Source organism: Rousettus aegyptiacus, unplaced genomic scaffold (genome assembly GCF_014176215.1).
Source record: "Rousettus aegyptiacus isolate mRouAeg1 unplaced genomic scaffold, mRouAeg1.p scaffold_m13_p_5, whole genome shotgun sequence".
Classification (NCBI taxonomy): domain Eukaryota; kingdom Metazoa; phylum Chordata; class Mammalia; order Chiroptera; family Pteropodidae; genus Rousettus; species Rousettus aegyptiacus.
The window spans coordinates 74,386,955-74,405,667 of record NW_023416308.1 but is presented as its reverse complement, the minus strand read 5'-3'; the positions used below and the strand labels follow the sequence as shown (position 1 = coordinate 74,405,667).

At 35.8% G+C, this 18,713-nt stretch overlaps 1 protein-coding gene, 1 long non-coding RNA gene and 1 pseudogene across 5 annotated transcripts in view; 1 reads left to right on the top strand and 2 right to left on the bottom strand.

Annotated features, from left to right (window-relative positions):
* UVRAG (UV radiation resistance associated) overlaps window positions 1-18,713 on the top strand; it is a 249,482-nt gene that overhangs the window by 163,358 nt on the left and 67,411 nt on the right. The window lies entirely within an intron of this gene.
* On the bottom strand, window positions 1,452-15,587 carry LOC118602946. Its single transcript, XR_004951036.1, has 3 exons — window positions 15,484-15,587; window positions 15,145-15,266; window positions 1,452-1,682 (listed from the first exon to the last, which is right to left on the bottom strand). It is a non-coding gene; the product is annotated as an uncharacterized LOC118602946 (long non-coding RNA).
* On the bottom strand, window positions 12,476-12,594 carry LOC118603453 (annotated as a pseudogene).

The window sequence follows — 18,713 nt, the reverse complement described above, 5'->3', positions numbered from 1 at the left end:
CTTTTTACCAATCATGGTAGTCCCATTTCATTCAGCAGTGATTGGTTTAGTCATAAACTGTCACAGAGTTTATGTCCAGTTCTACAGTGTGTTTCTAGGAATGGTTTTCTGCACTGAGACATATGGCTGGGGTGCTAGTAGTAGTTTGTTTCTTGATCTGAGTACTGGTTTCATGGGAGTATGGCGTGAAAATCATGGGTTTGCATTTATCTGTATGTTGAACCTTAATAAAAAGTTATATATATATATATGTATATATGTGTATATATGTGTGTCTGTATGTCATATATATACATGTATTTGTATATAGATAGATAGATAGATAGATAGATAGATAGATAGATAGATAGATAGATGTCATCATCTACTAGTGTAGCAACAATGTTATCACCATGAATGGACCTAGAACAATTTTCTAAAGATGGCAGGGTGGAATGATGGAAAAACCTGGGTCCTGGATAAGGTCATTAAGCTCCTGAGTTAGCCAATTCTGGAACTAGTTTGTCTCCTTATTTAAATCATTTGATTTGGTTTTTCTGTCTCTTGAGGTTGAAAGTATGGTGAAGGTAGGGAGGTAATAGATGTGGGAAACAAAGGAGACTCACTTTATCTGTAATGTTTTATTTATTTTAACTAAAAAATGCAAAATAACATCAATTATCAAGTCTGGTTAGTGGATATATAGTTATTTGCTCATTATTCTTTAACTTAAAGATATCTTTAAAAATAAAAAGAGGACAATGAGTGCCAGATGAGTTGTATAAACATAATGAACAAAGATGTGGGAATGATCATTGTAAGTTGAGGGGCAACTGGGAAATATTTCTCAGCAAATGAATCAGGAATTGATTTGTTTGTATTCATGTAATAAATACTTCCTGGGACTTTATCGTTTATAAGCTACTGTGACATTTAGTTTGGGGCTAATGTTTGAAATCACTATGTTTTTTATTTGTAAAGAGCATCTCAATATATTGGTACCTATCTTCAGTGTTCTATAGAATGACTTCCTCTGTGTCTGTTTTAATGTCGACATTTTAAATTAGATTATCTCCAGCATTATATCCAAATTTGGTGAAAAACTTTTATAACCATTTTCACATGATTCGAAAACACATTTGTTCCCATCATTCGACTAAGTAAAACTCATAAAACAAATTATTCTTACCCTTGGTGAAATAGTGAGCAGAATTCTGACTCTTACATTTTTATTATTCTTTCTTGGAGTAGTAATCATACTCAACCCTTAAATTATGACATACATGTGTATCTGGTTCTAGGATATTATAATTTGAAGAAAGCCTGTGGTTAAATTATGAACTTTGGTGTAAGACTTGAGTTAGCTGTCTTCATTCTCACCCTAACCTTGGGCAAGTCACTTTCCAACCTTCAGTTTGGGGAAATTGTATCAGTTTGGAGTTTTCTTTGTATAATAGAAACCGCAAATTAACAATGATTTAAACACGTAAAATTTTATTATCACACATAAAAATCTAGGCATCAGTAATTCAATGGTGGTTCCGTAATGCTTTGGAAAATCCAGGCTCCTTCAAGCTTTCTACTCTGCCATCCCTAGGGTGTGGCCCTCGTACAAGACGGTTGGTTATTGGAATGTCGGTCATTCAACCAGCAGGAAAATGGGTGCTCTTTCCTTCCATAAAGACTTCTACATTCTCCAGCCTCTGTAAGAGACAGAAATGTGTTTCTTCTGAATGGACCACTAAACTTTAGGGATTCTGTAAACCACAGAAGAGGTTGGGTGTTGGGTAGCCTTAGGGTTGTTTTAAAAATTAAATGGTACATGTAAAGCATAGCACAAGAGCCTGACACAGAAAAAAGCAAAGGAAGCTGCTATTAATCTTACTTAGTGAACCTCAGACTTCTAACTGAACAATTGTACTTATTTTTTCTCCCCTACATGACACTGAAATAATAGTACAGGGATTGAAATTTAAAAAGCATAAACCCATAGTCACAAAAAGAATATGAGAAGCAACCTCAAGTGAAAAGAGATGGCAGCAAAATTGTGAAAACTGGAAAACAGATGGAGGGTAGCAACTGACTTAGCCAACTGGAAAAACTAAAATCTAAGTGCTTGCAAGGGCGAAAGCTAAGACGCAAGCTAATTTATGCTGTAAAAGTCCAGGAAAACTCAGAATTAGGGGCTAAGTATCTTTGAAGATGAGGCAGGTATGGCTGGAAGTCTGTATTAGAAGTTAGTGTACCCTAATAACTCCTCTCTCATGCAGCTACCTCTCCCTATACCAGCAGAAAACTTGAAGTTTCCTCTAAAGAGATTGAACCAGACCAACCCTAGATTCAGGGACAACCTGAATAACTAAGAGCAGAGGAGCCAGGCAAAAAGATAAATTAAGTAAATGTCTACAGACTGAAGGATGAAATTGATAAGACCATAGAAAACTGATTGATCCAAGAGAAAATACAGCTTACAGTTGTACATCTTCCACTGAAACTGCCAAGCCTCAGCTGATCACTCCAAAGTAAAACTTGCCGTTTGACCAATCCTATTCTTGCAATTTTCAATTAGCTTTTAATACTTCATTTTTAAAAATGAATGGTCATTTGAAAATCACATGATATCACTTATATGTGGGATATAAACCTAAAAGCAACAAATGAACAAGACAGACAAACAGAGACTCACGGACATGAACAACGGACTAGTGGTTACCAGCGGGGAGAGAGGAGGGGAAAGGGAAAAAAATAAAATGTTAAAAAAATGATTAAAAAAAAAAAAAAAAGAATGTCAGCCAAGATCATCAGCTATTTGGGGAGAACTCTCACATAAAATACAGAAGCCAAAAAAAAAAAAGTTGAAAAAGAAATGGGGAGAGAAGAAAGAACATAGGGATCAATCAAAAACAAAAATTAGGGGGAAAAAACCCAACAATGTTCTTCAAGAGACAAGGGAGAGTGCTACATCCAAGAACAAAAACAACATAGTATAAAAAAACGAGCATTTGTTAAAAGACAGACTAACAAACCTTGAAAATGAAAATGATGAAATTTAAAAAACTAGACAGAAAGTTGAAAGGTAAAGTTGAAGAAGTCTAGGGGAGAGGAAAAAGCGAAAAATTGGAGATTGAAATTAGAAAAGATAAGAAGTGAGAGGCTTCCTTCAAACAGCTGATGATCCAACAGTGAAAGGAACAGAAAAAGAACAGCAAAAAGAGAGTAAGAAATTCAAGAAGTAATATAAGAAAAATTCTAATAATTGAAAGATTCGATTTCAGATTCAAAGAGCCCAGCGAGTGCCTGACACTGATATTTTGAAATGCTGGAGGTAAAGTGAAGATTCCGAAAGCTTGCAAAGGAGGAAAAATACATACAAGTAGGAATAGAAATCATGGTATCTAACTGGTCAAAGTCAAGACTGAAATCTAGAAAGCAGTGGAACAAAGCCCTCAAAGTACTGTGGAAAATTATTTCTATAAGCTAAATTTCTATGTATGTCAAACTAATAGGTAGAAAAAAAGACTTTTCAGACATTAAAGTCCTTTAAAAAATCTGCCTATGTACCTTTCCTAGGAAGCTCCTGGAAGATGTGTTGTATTATAAAAGGGAATAAATCAAGTAAGAGGAAAACATCATTCAAGGAAAAGAGGGGATCCAACACAGAGAAGCAAAAGAGATATCAGGATATGATGAAAGGAAATCATAGATCAGCTCTTCAGGTGGTCTAGAGAGCAGGAGGACGAAAGGCTCCAAGAAAAAGTAAAATGGATAGACTATCTAATGTATTTAATGATGTTAAGAGGGAGTTTTCATTGCTTTCAGGGAGTCAGGGTGAATTAGTGAGAGGCACATCAAAACATTTAGCAATTGAAGAAACTGGAGGGTTATTAACTCCAGGAAAAACTAAGTTTAAAAGTAAGAAAAAATAAATATACATTATATGGCTCAGCCCAAAATAATAATTACATAGTTATACTACTATAGTGTTGGATATTGATTTAACAAAAAACTGTGGTGTTGACCCTACTGAGAAGAGAGGAGGAAGGGGAAGTGTGGATGTTTTGGGAAGAGATGGGGAAACTATGTGTAAGAGAGATAAATCCTCATCCTCCCCAGTAGGTTGTCAATAGATTGTTTTTAAAACTGTAGAATCAAGAAACAGGAATATAGGATATTAGTTAGATATATGTAAGGTAAATACCAAGAAAAAAAAATCAGCTTGGAGTGTTGAATAATTGGCTCTGAGATCTGGGTATTGAGGTAAAAGGTATTAGCTAATAAACATGTAAATTAATGTTTTTACTATCAGGTTTGCAGAGCAATTTGACTTTTTCAACCTCTATATTATTTTGATAAAAATATGAATTTTAAAGTGTCCTTCATTTATACAAATCTTTTTATTTGTAAACCAATTTAATACAACTCAGTGAATAATTTATTCAATGCCTGTTAGATCATTGTAGAAGAGAGACATGGAAATACAGGACTGTAAAACAAAGCCTAATGTGATTACATGTTTTCAAATGATGGATAAATACTGATAAATCTTATGGTAGCATTTCTGATTTGAGACTGAAGAAGGCTTCAGAGTGAATAGAGTATTTGCACGGGGCCTCAAAGGATGAGAGGAATTTGAATGGGAGATTAAATGCCAGCTGTGGCCAGTGTTGTCCCACCATAACTGGAAAAGTAAATGCGTGTAGGAAAGAAGTTTGGGAGAGCTGTGTTGACTTCTCTGCCTTTCCTAGACATTTCTATTAGTCATTTTTTCCTGAGGATTTACTCCTCCCTGCCCTATCACCCAGACACTCTTACTTTTAATATTGACTTTAGCATGCTGGGTGAGGTTGTTGTTCTCTCTCAGCTGGCACCCTGCCTCTTAAACTTTTGGTCTTATTTAAAGAAGGAGAAGGGAAGGGAAAAGAAAGTCTTGGTTTTACCTGGCCAAATGTAGATTTATATTCCTGAATGTAAAGGTAGGAACTCTCTTTCCTGACCTCATAGTCTGCTAGGTAGATATGGCTGTTAACCTTTTTTGAGATCTTGAGATTAAACACTCATTTTTGCAGTTTCAACATAATTTTTAGAACCCTCGAGAGTAATGTAGGATACATCTAATTTCTTGTGAAGAAATGTAATAATTTCATAGCTGTGAAATAATTCATTCCTGTCATTTGTTAAAAGTGCTATTCAGAAATAAGTGGGCAAGTAAGTGGTGCGTGTGCATTTGTGTGTGTGTGTGCACGCATGCGTGCATACACGCACAGACGTCACATCTTCCAAATTTAGGTTTTTGTTCTCTGGATTTGTTTTCTTTTATATTGTTGGGTCCATAAGAGGAAAGGCTGGCTTAGAACTAAATAGCAGAGCTAAACCATATGTTTTATACCAAATTAGAAACAGGTGAAGGTTGTTAAAATCCAGCAAGAGCTTACAAAAGCTTTAGACTCGAGTTTGTATTAAAGGCAGGTGGTTATATGTACAATAAAAAACAGTCACCAGCACACCAGCTTATTGATACATATGTGATTGATCTTTTTGGATAAAAACAAGGAGGAGTTAATAAATCACTGCACATAGCTATAAAGATGTTTGGGCTTGAAAGCCTGGCCTGTAAGAGCAAATGTGGACCCTGAAGGAAATTTATGAAGCATAGATCCTTTTAGCTTTACTTAACAGCTAACATCTGACTGACCCAGGGGGACCGTGGAAATTTATTGCTGGGCCATTCAAATATTTAAGCTGTTGTGTGATGTAGAACAGGTAAAGATTAGCCCAATAACAAATATGAGGCTATAAAATAAAATGAGATTTCGATGACTTGTAAGTACTTGTCAGAGGTCAGCTCCAAATGACTGGTCAGAAATGGGAAAAACTTGTTGATAATTAGGGCAGATTGATTATGACAACCTAGATGTTAGCTTTGCTTTCTGTTGGATCAGTGATCCTTGGCATTTCCTCCTCCTGTGAAATCCATACACAAACAGAATAACTTTAGAGATCTCTAATTGTCTTTTTTGTGTGTGTGCTCTGAAGTTGAGTAAAATGATGAGTTGAGGTGATTCCTTTTGCAATTTTGTAATTGAAATGTCTTTCTCATATATATTCTGAATATGTGGAATTCCTAGACAGCATATTCATTCTAAAAAACTGACTTAATAACCTATGCATGTGATTTTGAGCTTTGACATCTAGAAAGCAGGTAGAAGTTTTTAGGCTTTCTGATAGATGATCTAAAATTAACTTTTAAAACTTACATAGTTGACAGATTTATACACATGGTAGTTGAAAAACCAATTTAGTAAAATTAACTGGATATTTCAAAAACTTTCAGATTTATTTTCAAATCTTTTATCCACTTTTCTTTATATAAAGTCCCCAAAATAAGAAATGTATATAATATTGATACTAGGACATTAGAAGTTACATTTTGGACTTAATGAGGTTTATAGTTTTTGGTGTCGACAATCTCTGCCTTTTTGACTTAGCACTAAACCCAAAATGGGGTCAGATTAAAGCTACATGTGTTGATTTTCAGAGTGCCAGCTTATCAAATCAGGTGATGAATTTGGTGATAATTTGGTTCATGAACATTTGATTTATAGGGAGAGGAAATCCCACAAGTTTTTATTGAAATCTTGAGTAAGTGAAGTTTACAAAATAATACAATATAAAGTGGAATTATTACTGGGGTGGGGGGAGACATAGTATAGAATTAAGCATAGCATTAGGAATTGGATAGGCCTGGGTTGGAATTCTAGCTCTACCACTCCATCTGTACATTTACTTTCTCCATTCCACGAATAAATATATTCTAGACATTGTGCTCTAGGAACTGAGATACAATATTAATAAAATTTAGGCTCATAGTTTTTGTTCTTGTAGAAGATACTACAAAGGAATAAATAAGCAATTGCAGAAGAGTGTAAAATGTGCTGTTTTAGTGAGTGTACAGGGTTCTGTAAAAACACATGGGGGAGTAATAACTAATCCAAATTCAGGACAGGGGTTAGGTGATGAGGAGTGGGATTGGCAGTTGTAGGTGTTGGGAAAGGCTGTGTGACCAGGGCACCTCAATTAATAGTGCCTATAGGACAGTGACTTGCATCGTATGGATAATGTGTGCTAAGCGCAATACCTAACGCATAATAGATATTCAGTAAATTCAGTCCAGCATCCAAGTCATGGTTGCTGTTCTGGCAGTGTTCACTGGCCCTCTTACTCTAGTGCCAGAGGGTACTCCCTCCTATTAATCCACTGCAAACATCATTCTGTAATTTGACATTTTCTCCCCATCAAAGAATTTGTCTTTTGAGCAAAACTCAAAGCACTTTCTAAAAATAAGAGTTGGATATCTAGGTATATTAAAGTTAAGAAAGGAGGATGAAAATGTTTCTGAAGCTAAAATTTATTTTTTAATTCACAGAGATGTATGGCACCTAGATATTTGTTCAATATTTAATTTTTAAATTTATTCCTTAATGTATTCATTTATTTGCAGATATTTGTTGAATACCTGCTGTGGATAAGACTCTGAGCTTAACACCCATGTCCTCAAGGAGTTTACATTCTAGTAGAGGAAATAAGACATTTGTGTAAACAACTAAAATATAGGGTAGAAAGTGTCAGGTAAATGAAGATGCTTTATGATTTCAGGAGGCAGCAAAATGAATAAAATGTGGTATCTCCCCTTGTGGCACTTACAGATAGGTGTGGGACAGGTGAGGGGGGAGGAAACAAGTCATAATAATAATAATAATAATAATTGTCTCCTATATTCTTGTAACTGTGCTAGGTCTTAGATTTTTGTTTAATTCTCACAGCAATCCTGAAAGATTGGTGTTATTAAACCCATTTTACAGATGTAGAAACTGAGGTTCTGAGTAGTACACCCAAGTTTACACCACAAGTAAGTAGCAAAGCTGAGATCTGAGCCTATGCCTCTCTGACCTTAAAGCCTTGACTTATTACCTCTGAATCTCCCTTCTACTTTTCCTCTCTTCCCAGAAATTGGTTTTATAATTAAATAAATAATTTTGGTATGGGAGATCTGTTCCCAGCCCTGATAAGTGGTTTACAGAGAATATACCATTAGACGAACTGGTGTATTTAAGCAAACCTATATTATATGCACACATTGTGAAATTGTCTTTAAAAAATTAAAATAATGAATGGTTTTTCTTCCAAATTCATGTTCCAGATAGAAGCATCTTCTGGTGTTACCAAGCATGGTAGTTTTATGCACCTTGCATGCATAATTGTAGGGGTTTTGTTTGTTTGTTTGTTTGTTTTTAACATATACAGATCTTTGTGGGAAACAGGTGCTGTTGAACCCGGGCAAATGCAGGACAGCTGTTAATGTTGTGGAATATGATTTTGATTTACTTGGCAGAATTTTTATTTTACAAAACTGACTATTAAAAAAGACATGGTCTCCATCCTTTAATTTTGCTCTGTTCACTGACGTTTGCCTGTAGACTATTTTTCAACAGTTACCAAAAGAGTGTGGAAAAACTGGAAGTTTTCTACAAGGAAATTGATATTGAATTCTTTAACCATTTTCACAGCCCGGCAATTTACCAAGTTTAAAAAAAAAAGGGCATTATTTTTAACCCTCTTACTGAAATTATTTGGAATTCTATTTCCCTGAAACTCCATCCTCTTTTTAGTACAGTTCTCTCTAAATAACTATATCTGTATTGGCAAAGAGAATAATCTGATGTAAACCTTTTCATTAAATGATTTCTCCTTTAAAAACTTGTGATGGAATCTTATTACCTATCATATCAAATTTAATCTTCTTTGACTGGCATATATGATCTCCTATTATATATTCTCTCCTTTTTCTTTCCCCACAGGAGGTGGAGGCAGGGAATCACTCTACTTATTTTTCCATAAGGACTTATGTCACTCTCTGCTCATAAATTATTTTCACATTGCTATTTTTTGTTTGCTGCCCCTCTCTGATCTATTACCTCTCTCCTCTCCTTCTTCCTAGATCTTTCCTCTGTGCTTTGATTATGATATACATATTCTCAACCTCTTTAATATAGAACTGTGTATACAACTATGGGAAACAACAAATATACAGCTGTAGTATACAACTAGATGTAAGCAAAATAACTGGCCCACCTGAAAGTATCACTTACTCTGGAGCCTTTTCAAGTAGCAACTGTTTCTTGTCTTAACCTCCCACATCTCTGTGTCTAGAGCAGGTAATATTCTCTGTTTCCCTTTGTCAATGCCAAGTCTTTTCTCAGGGGCATGTACCTAGTGTTTTTGACATGGAGTGGATCATTTTTAACACTTTTTCTCTATATGATATAATTACTTTCAGTAATGATTAGGAAATGAAACAATAACAATAGCTAAAAAAGAAAAGCAGAAAATGTTATTTTATTGGAAAGTATGTGTATATTTACTTTTAAAAATTGAACACAATTTCTGTGTGCTCATCTGCAAGGAATAATTTTAAAGGTTTATATTTCACTGTACCTTGTTCAAGGCTGATTGTAAATATTTTTATATCTGAATAATCTTATCTAAAAAATTCTCACCAGAACAAAGATAACTCAGAAAAGAAAAACTGCCCATTGCTATCACTGTTTATTTTTAATCTACTGTTTAAACACAAGAATACGTAGCACCAGACAGTTTGGAGACACAAACTGTGCCCAAAGCAATCTTGGAAGATTACAAACCATTCGGCACTTAGAAGAAATTAAGTGTGTTAGTCCACTTTTTTGAGCTGAGTATATAACTGGGAGTTCTGCAAATTAGCTTCCATTTACATAAAATTTTTATTAGAGTGTACATATGAAAACACCCTAATTTGAAGCTTACATATATAATGAAATTAAATAGTTAATGGCAACAATTGTTTAGAACTTAGACCAACAAAAGATTTTTTTTCTGGGAGAAATATTTTATCACTGGCATTATTTAGATCTGTTGGCTCACAGTGATAATAAAAAAGACCAATTTTTAATTCATTTTATTATCATAATAAAAGTGTTTACAGGTAATTCACTCCCTTATACAACTCCCCATCATCCTATCCTTTCTTGTTAGGCCGCTGTCATTACTTTTCCACCCTAGTAGCTTCACACCTATAGATTCTCTCTTGTCAATATCCTAAAACATCCTTATTCCATCATTCTTACTTAGCTACCAGTAAAAAACCAAACAGCTGGAAAGATTGGTAGCATTGTAAATTCACAGTTGCCTATTTCAGTTGGACTAATACATACTGGATATTTGGTTCTCCTGCCACAAGACTATCTCAAGCCTTCTCTCCTTTTTCCCCATCATGTTTTCCCTTTCATTCTTGGTAAATCACCTCATTTCTGACTTTACAGAGAAAATTGATGCTATCAGACAGGAAGACTTCCACCAAAACATCTCAAAATCTTTTGTACTCATCTTCGTCATCCTCAAAATGCCTTCTACTCCTTTGACCCTGACTTAGCTCTCCAGTTCTTCAGCTGATCCTCCGAAAATCTATATAATCGACAAACTCACCTACGTTTTCAGGCTTTTCTCAGATAAGTCAGCCAACCTCTTGCCCTATCTGAACCTGAATTTTTCTTGAGAACCCCATTTCTCTTGAAGCCTTATTATTGGCAGCTTTTAATTTTCATATATGCTAGTTATTCAGATTTAGGAGGTGAGGTTGGGGTTTTCTTGCTCCTCACTGCTGAAAGATTCTTCTCTGCTCTGTTGGTAAAGCAAACATACAAAAACCCTATTCCTTTGAGACGTATGCTATTCAACTATACCACCTTTCCCTTACCAATCTCAATTATTACCTCCTTACTCATCACATATTTTGGCAACAGAGAAACATAAGAAAGAGAATATAGGAAAGAGAAACAGTCTTTCTCTCTAATCAAAGGCTTGCTGTTACGGGTAACATTAGCACACAAGCGGATGATTCATCCAACACCCTGGCTTCTTACTTTCTTGATCTTTCTCATCAGTGACCTCTTGCATTTCATCATTTTTATTTGCTTCCATGGTTACACTCTAAATCATGTCAACATTTCAGTTCATGTCCAAAATCTGATCAGGCATCTTGCTCTCAGAAGACTACCTCTTCTCCTTCTGCTTGTTCGTTCAGCCACTTGTTCATTGCTCTTCTTGGTGACCTGCAGACCCTGGTCTTTTTATTCCTTTTAATTTATTTTAGTAACATTCTTGTCTTGGCACCTATGATTTGTCATTCTTACAGCCCTATCGTCCATTTTTTCTGTACCTGCCGTACCCAAGCAGATGTCACATAATAGCATCATTATGTACTCGTGATTAATTACCACTTCTGTGCTCTCGGTAGTGCTCAACAGTTCTATTACATTTTTTTGTTTAAGTTGTTCTACAATTTGATCAACCCTCTGTCCAGCTGGGCAAAACAAAACATTGAGTTATCCATTGTTTGTCCCTTTCATCACCCTTCACTTCTATGATTTTATCTCCTAAAAGTCTTCCAAATTAGTCTCCTTTTTTCCATTTCTAATACCTGTCACGTTAGTTCAAGCCACCATGATCTGTCATCTACATTACTGCAACAAGCTCATCTCACCTTCTACAGACTATTCTCTACTGTAATCAGCATAATTTTTTTGAAGATGTAAATCTATCATTGTCAGGAAGGTTCAAAGAGAGAAGGTTAATTTAAGAAGGAAGGTACCAGATGCAAATCTGAGCATTGTTTAAAGTCCTTCCATTTTTTTCTCTTAGGAAAATAACAGCAGACTATGATCCGACATGGTCTAGAAGTCTCTGCATAATCTACCTTCCTATCAGCTTCATCTGTTGTCACAACTCCCCTCAGCTCAATTACTGTTCTTTCAATTCCTTGAAGCAACATGCTTCCTCCTGTCATGAGGCCTTTATATATGCTGTTCCTCTAATTGGAACATTCCTTTCCTTCACTCCTACCCATCTCTGAGATCTCAGCTAACGTTCCGCTTTTTCTCAGAAGTCTTCCTTGATTCTCTTAGTCTTTTATCTACCTCTTTTCTGAAACAGTATTCCTTTCCTTTGGAGTACTTAATTTATAAATTATATATTTATTAGTGTGATTATATGAGCAATGTCTGTCTATCCCACTGGACTCTAAGCTCTGTTGTCTGTGTTTGCTCCCTCTTCTATCTCTACCACCTGGCATTACCCCTGACACATAGTATGAGTTCAGGGAAAATTTATTGAATGAATAAACTATCGATAGTGATTATTTTTTCTCAACCTTCCCATTATAATGGGAGAGCTATCCCACCCGCCATCAAAGGCAAATCATTCTCCTCTAATCTCACCTATAGAATGAAGAGCCTGTCCCCTCTCACCTTGCCAGGCCGGCCGGCCTTCCTTCCTTCCTTCCTTCCTTCCTTCCTTCCTTCCTTCCTTCCTTCTTTTCTTTCTTTTTAGGCAAGGCAACCCTTGGTTGACCTCACAGACTGCAAGGACCTTGTCAGCTTACAATCCCTTATTTTTTTGTCTTTTATGCCTACAGCACCTGGTCTTCTTAGGTAGTCTCCCATCCAAGTACTAACCAGGCCCGACCCTGCTTAGCTTCTGAGATCAGACAAGATCGGGCTTGTTCAGAGTGGCATGGCGGTAGACCAGGCCATTTTTTCTGCTATGTTTCACCATGTCCCTCCAGTTACTGAGCTCTCCTCTCTCTATGCCAAACTTCTCATCATCTCCATTTCCTTACTTCCAGTCACTCCTGAACTCATACCAGTCTTTCTTCATCTCCCACTGCTTCATTTAAACTTATGTTTACTGTATTACCAGAGCTACCTACCAATGAACTCATGTAATTACTTCGAATAGACATGTTTTCATGTCTGTTTTGCTTAACCTGTGAGCAACATTTGACTACTGATGATAACTTCCTTCTTAAATTAACACTTTCTCTGAGCTTTTCTGGTGAGATACTTGGTTTTCCTCAGATATTTCTGAGCAGTACTTTTCTGTCTTTTTTTTCATTCCCCTAACCCTTGTTGACATTCTCAAAGCTCTGCAACAGCCTTCTTCTCTATGATTTCTTTATGTCAGCTCATTCATACTTGTAGCTTCAGTTTCTGTCTAAATTTTTATAATTCCCTAGTTGATATTTTCACTCCAAATTTCTCTCCTACTTTTACACATAGTAAAATATGCACCTGCTGCCTCTCCAGTGTTTCCTATCTCAGTTCAGAGACACCGCCACCTGCCTAGTTACTCAGTCGAGAAACCAAAGGGTCATCTTTGACTCTTTCCTCTACCATTGTCAGAACCAGTCTATCTCAAAGTCCTTTCAGTTTTACCCACAATTTATAGCTCAAATCTCTTCATATATGTACCTCTTCACTACTGGAACCCTAATCGAAACCATCACCGTTCTGGCCTGGCCTATGGAAACAATGTCCTAACTAGGTCTTGTTCCTCTTCATTTATTATACTATAGCAAGAGTGGCTTTTAAGAAATATATACCCCAATCATGGCATTCCCATGCATAAAAAAAATCTTTAATGATCTTCCCATTATCTTTAAGGACGTAGTCTAGATAGATGTCTTACAGTGCACAGGAACCTGCGCAGTCTGGTCCCTACCGACCTCTCCAGCCTAATATTTTAACACTGAGCCCTCATACTGTGGTCCTCACCCCAACCCCTAGCTGCTTATTCTAATGTCACCTGTACTTTATCAAAGTTAAGATGACAACTTCATTCGTCAGTTGCTTATGCCAAAAACTTTGACGTAATCCTTGACTACCTCTGCCTCTCATACCTCATATGAAATCAATCAAATCGTGTTAGTTCTCTCTTCAAAATATGAGAATTCAACCACTTCGCACCACTCCACAGCTATCATCTTGGTTTAAACCTGCCCTCTTTTCTTCTCTGGATTTTTGGAGTAGCCTCACCATGTTTCTTTTCTTGCTCCCCTGCAGTTTATTCTCACAGAGTGGCCAAGCCATCCACGTCCCTCCTCTTTTCAGAACCCTCCAGAGCCCTCCTCTCATTCAGAAAAAATGCCAGAGTCCTTACTGTGACCCACAAGATCCTGCATGATCTGGACCTGTTCTTGCTGACTTTATCTCCTTTTTCTTTTCCCTGACTCTGCTCCAGCCATTTCCCATCCTGTACGCCTATAGCTGCCTTAGGGTTTCACTGCATTATCATCAATTTGCAGTGAGTTAGAGATAAGGCTTTGGTGATATACAACTTAGCAGAAAAATGTGGTAGTTTTTTTTTTCTTTAGATGTGACAAAGTGAGACATAGTCTTTTTCACTCTGCCAGATGGAAGGAAAGAGAGATGGGCATTTCTGGGAAGTAAACAAAGGCAGAAAGAGATGAATCTTATATGTTTATAAGACTATGAGGAAACCACTTGAGCATAATAAAGTAGCAGATAAATCAAGCAGACAGGTTAGATCAGTTAGGCCTTGAAATCTAGGCAGAGAAGTTCAAATTTAAGATAATGACTGATTAGGAAGCAGGGTAAAATAATAATACTGGCTTCTAGTGAGTAGAGGACAGGAATGCTGCTAAACCTCCTACAGTGCACACAACAACAAAGAATTTTCCAGAGTGGCAGTGGGAATGGAGAGATAAGACTGTTTCACAGGAAAAATAACTTGTTGACTTGATGAATCACTGCATGTGTAAAAGACAAAGAAGGTGGATAAAAATGGAATGTCACTATAAGCCTTAATAACTGATAAAAGTTGTGGTGGAAAACTAGTCTGGACTGGAGAAATATGTTAAGTTTGAAGTAAAGTCATGGCTCCACAACATAATGCCTGTTGTCACATTTTCTATAAATACAGTGGTCAGAAGTGGTCTTAATACACATAATACAGTTTTTGAATTAACTTATAGCCCTATCCTCATTCCCATTTGAGCCCTCAAAGAACCAGACTTGGATGTGGTGCTTTAAAGGTGAAGGCAAGAAACTGTCCCCAGTTAGTAGTTCTTTTTAAATGTATGTGTTGGGCAAGAGAAGGTAGCATTTATAATAAATATACCTTTTTAAAGTAAGAATGATTCAAGATCAGTTTCTTTTACAATTTTTTTCCAAATCGAGACATATTTTTCATATACACACACATACACTACTAATTAGAATATATATGCATATATATACACACATACCAAAATTTTTAATTTAAAACATTTTCTACCTTGATGCCATACATAGGAATCTTTTTCTCATCTTCCATTTACTCGCACTGTTTTGCAGTCTAAGCTGATGCCTATCATGATGACCCTTTGGCATTATAGTCTTGTAATATTTTCTTAGTTTCTGAAGGAAAGACAAAGTTATATTCAGTTTACTTAGTTTTGCATATCTAGAATTATAGAATCTTAGAGGTGGAGGAGATATTTTGCCTCATCTAGTCCAGTAGGTCATCCAAAACAAGTTGCCACAAACTTGGTGGCTTAAAATAGCAGAAGATCATCCTCCCATAGTTACGGTGAAGTCTCAAGTCTGAAATCAAGGAGTCAGCAGAGCCACGCACCTTCCAAAGGCCAATGGGAGAGAATTTTGCCTTGCCTTTTGCAGCTTCTGGTGGCTCCAAGCATTCCTTGGGTTGTGACTGTGTAATTCTGATCTGTGCCTCCATCTTCACATGACCTTCTTTCTCCTCTTCTCTGTATCCCTCCTCAGTGAGTCCCTTATAAGGATACTTATGGGATATAGGACCGCCCACCCTGATGATTAAGAATGAGCTCATTTCAAGATCCTTAACTTAATTGCAGACCCTTTTTCCAAATAAGATCACATTCACAGGTTCCAAGGATTAAGATATGGACAAATGTTTTGCAGGCCACCATTCAGTCCATTAAACCCCCTGGATACATGTTCATCATTCGTTGCCCAGCTGATTGGCTGCCTCTACCCAAGTTCTTTTGGATTTTGACTAACTGGTGAAATCAATTTCCCTGTAACTTTTACCATTAACTTTGTTTCTCCCTGCTCGAAGCCACGAAAACAAAACCAGCTCTTTTTTTCTCTCTGAAAGTTCTTCATTTGTTTTCCTCAAGGCTTCTGTCCTCCAACCCAAACACCTCTGATTCCTTCAATCATTTCTCTCAAAACCGTGGCTCCTGTTCTTCTAATCATTTTGCTTCTTCTTCTTTAAAGGACTCAGAGGCAATAGAAAGAATATGGAATTTATAATTGAAGACCTAATACTGAGGTCATACCTCTTCTAAGTACTTAAGTAGGTGACCGAGGAAAGTCAGGTTTTTTTAGATAATAAAAACCCTGAACCACTCTACTTCACTGCTGATTATAGTCAAATGAGATTATTTCAAAACCTATAAGAAATATAACCTACAAGAAAGTTTCCAATTATTTATCTGTATACTTATAAAAAAAAATTAACTCCCAGACTGAACATAGATGTCTCAGTATAGTCAGACCTAGCATGAAGTAGTTGACACTAGCATGTTTCCTGGTTATCTGCTCTTTTTCTTTTAAAACAAGCTGGGATCACATTAGCTTTTTGGTTGTCATCTTTATTCATACTGAAATTACTGTGTACTAAAGAGCTTCATATCATTCACATATAATCTGTTTATTGCTTTGTAATTCATTGATTTATACCATGTAGAGTCAGTGAATTTTAAAAATAATTTGGAAATTTAATTTAATTTGAAAAGGATTTTAATATTGTTCATTTTAATTGCCTTTCTATAAAAGTGTAATAATGGGAAATGTATAGTTCTTCGTCTAGTTATTTAATGTAATACTCTGCTTTAATGCATCCTATTTGTGGTGCTAAGGATATTTTTCTGGTTGTACTTGAATGACCACATTCTTATCTAAACCTTCTATAGTTGGCTAATGTGATTCTCTATCTATATTGAATTAAGATGCCTTTGATTTCTCTCGTCCTGAGGGTAGCAAGTTTTACCTTTTAAAATAGGTTTCATTTTTATAGATTGCTTAATAGATCTACAAATCCATGCACTTTTGCAAAGTAAGATGAATGTGTAATAGTTATAAACTATTATACTGTTCAACTTGAAGTGACCCTTAAGAATTTCAAAACAATTTAAGATGTGAACTCTGTCCTAATATTTGATCTGTCTTAAAATTACCCTGTTTGAACCTTTGGCTCTAATTACTCTTTAGATTTGTTTTAATGTTCTATACGTACTTTGTGGTTCTTTTTATAAAGAAGTCCCAGTGAAGTAATAAAGTCAATGTTGTGTGATCCACTTTTCAGGAATTTAGAAGCTTGGTTTTCAATGCATGCTTTTTTCAATTTAGTCTTCCAACATTTGAAATAGTTTCTGTATTTATAACTTGAAAGTGGAGAGAGAGATTTATGGGATTGGAGAGTTGTGCAGATAGTCTACACGTCATGGTTTATAGAATAACAACTATTCAGTACAAAGTTTTAGGACTCATAGATTCCTTTCAAAGTGCCCTCATGTTGTTTTGTCTTTCCAGTTAGGTAGTTTCTTTGCAAACTACCCCATACAAATATGAATGATTCACAGACATCCTATGAATGCCCGGTGTTGCACTTTGCTTATCCTGAATTTGCTTTGCTGTCATTTTTATGCATCTCAATTTAAGACCAAACCACATGTCCATGTCCTAGCTTATTTTTTACTGTTTCAATTAAATACAAAGCTGTATCTCTTGATGGTGTGTGAAGCATTTGCTGTTCCTGTAGTAGACAATAAAAACAGTTTATGACCTTGCCTATGAATTTACAGCAGATTTATATTTGGACACCATGTAATCAGCATCTTTCGTGAGTTTAATATAAAGCTTTTAAATTCTGTCTTCTTCAATTTTCCCTAAAAAAAGCAACATTCTCCAAGCTTTATGGATGTATATTTTCTTTAGAAAATTGAAATTAAGAATATCTAGTAATTTTCGCCAACCATCCATTTCAGTAAAATAATTTTATTCTCAAGAGTAATTGTATATTGCAAAGATAAGGAAGGTGAAGTTTTCTTTTTGACTGTAAGTTGTGATTCATCTGTTTGTAGAGAAATCTGTTTTAGAGGATAAAATGTATGCTTGGTCTTGAGAATCAGGAAAATATGACTAGAATATAGGTATATACTGTAACCTTTTCTTCATTTTAAGACTATGAAAAGAAAAATAGTAAGGGAAAATTATCCTCTAACATAATTTATTATCTTTATAAAGATCATGGATCTCAGGTCTTATGCTTCAGCGAGTCAGGTTAAAATGGAAAGTCATCTGAGAGCTGTGTGGCATGAGTTCATTGTCTTGGACTCATGTAACATCCACATAGCCATTGCTGCAAATGAATTTTTGATGACTTTTCACTCATATTGGTGCTGTTGATTTGACTGGCCACCTTAAAAGAAACAGAAATCTTATACATTGTTTTCATGTCTGATTTTTTTTCTTAATCTTCTCCAATGTAGTAGAAGTTGAGATGTTGGGTCCAAGGTTATGATATGTAAATTTGAAGCATAGTGGCTTCAACTCCCTGAGGTTAGTGGATTACTTTTTTATGTATTAGTCCTCTGTTGCATGACCTAATTCAATTTTTTTTTAAAACAAAGCAGTCATTGTTCTGATTTAACTAATATAATGAAGATATTAGAGTAATAGGTTGCAATGACTGTAACTGAATGTTTTAGTCCAAGTCTTCAGATATTTCTGCTGTAGCCAAGAAACTTTCACATTTCTCAACAACTTGGAGGTTGTTTTACTCAAGTTTTAGAAAACTCCTGATCCTACTTTACCTTT